This window comes from Penaeus monodon, chromosome 23, assembly GCF_015228065.2.
Source record: "Penaeus monodon isolate SGIC_2016 chromosome 23, NSTDA_Pmon_1, whole genome shotgun sequence".
NCBI lineage: Eukaryota > Metazoa > Arthropoda > Malacostraca > Decapoda > Penaeidae > Penaeus > Penaeus monodon.
Window position 1 is genome coordinate 19,377,163 of NC_051408.1, and position 1,692 is coordinate 19,378,854.

Here is a 1,692-nt window from a genome sequence, read left to right on the forward strand (position 1 = left end):
CGACTTTCCTCCCCCCAAACGAGGGTCGCCTCAAAATATCCAAGCCCATTAAATTCATTAAAAGGAGCAAATAAATACAATATATATTTACCCTGACCTCAATGGATAAAAAAATTAAAAAGCAAAAGGGTTATGTTAAAGTAAAAGAGGCAAATGGGTTTTAACTTGAAGAGACATATAAAAAAAAAATATAATGATGTTCAGAAAAAAAATACGACAAACTTTAATGAAATAAATAGAAAAGGAACGAGATAAAGAAGGGGTTCTTGAAAACAGAATCAACATTGTAGGTCTACTATGGCGGGTTTTTTGTGCTTCTTTTTACTTTGTTGTAGGGAAAAGTATGAAAAAACGTTTTGCCACTCCAGGAGGCATAGCGTAATTCCCCAAGGCTTTCAGATTCTTGGAAGCGTCATATCTAATTTTTCTTAGGGTTAATGGCTCTCGAACTACTATTTTGAAAATTGAAAACAGGGAGTCCTGTGAACTTTGCCCAAAACGTAATGGGCTATTGTGAATAAAATAATAATACAATGGGTATTCAACCCCCATTATAAAAAATTGCCACTCGCTGCTGTGTGGAATTCGCTGGTGATAATAAATGAAAAATACAGGTCCTTCCCTTCCCCAATCGCTCCTAAAGCTAATGGTTTTTCAAGCTAATGATATCAGAAACCCCAGCGGCCAAGTCGAGGTCCCTCGAACACACGTGGACGTTGCATGGCTCATTTTTATCTCGGAAATGAAGCCAACCCTTAAAAAAAATGTGGTCATTGACTTTCGATCTTCAGGAGCAAGGGACAGCAGTGGGCGTGTCCATTTGGGAGTTTTCTCAAGAACCATATATATTTAAACCCTAATTTCCTAGGAACACATCGGGTTTTCATGGTCTCTGCTCCTAAGCTCTCCTAACTCGAGCCCCAAGCCAAACCCCACCATGAAGACCGGGTTCTTAGTATTTTGGCGGTGCTCGCGTTTGGGGTTTTCCCCGGCCAGGTATGTTCGCAAAAACACCGCTGTTTTTTGCTTGATGACCTCCTGGATCCCTACATTGTTCCTTTTAACATGGGGATTTGTTTTTATTGCACATGAAATCCACTTTCTGCAATGTAAACCTTGATATGGCAATGGTTTATTAGTTAGTAAAGGCTGATCAAGGGGAAATAATATCAGTAATTGAACCTGTTTTTTTTTTTGGTTTGAATGTCTAGAAAGGGAAATAGAAAGATAGAAAACTTATTAAATAAGAGAAAATTCGGGTCCTTGAAAAACCCCTCCCCCTTTATCTGAACCCTAATTCACGAGGACATCAAAGAAAGCATACATTTTACGGAGTCTAGGTTTTAAAATAAAATACCATGTGTTAGCACGCATCACGACAGGATTTTTTTTGTGCCTTTGCACCGGGGAATAGCAACCGAGATATAAGAGCATCACTATAAAAAACAATCATAACTAATAATGCTACAGATATCACTCTAGTAAAAGATGTTTGATCGTAACAAAACATGACTCACCAAAATGAACAAACTCTTTCACGAATCGAACGGAAGACCGAAGAATGTACACGGGGGGCGGATTGGGAGAGAGCTGAAGTGTGGGGGTTACTAAATATGGTGGCACACATTTTTTTAGAATTTCTTATTCAATAATTTTTTTTAATCTGTCATTCATGATATTATTTGATTTCTT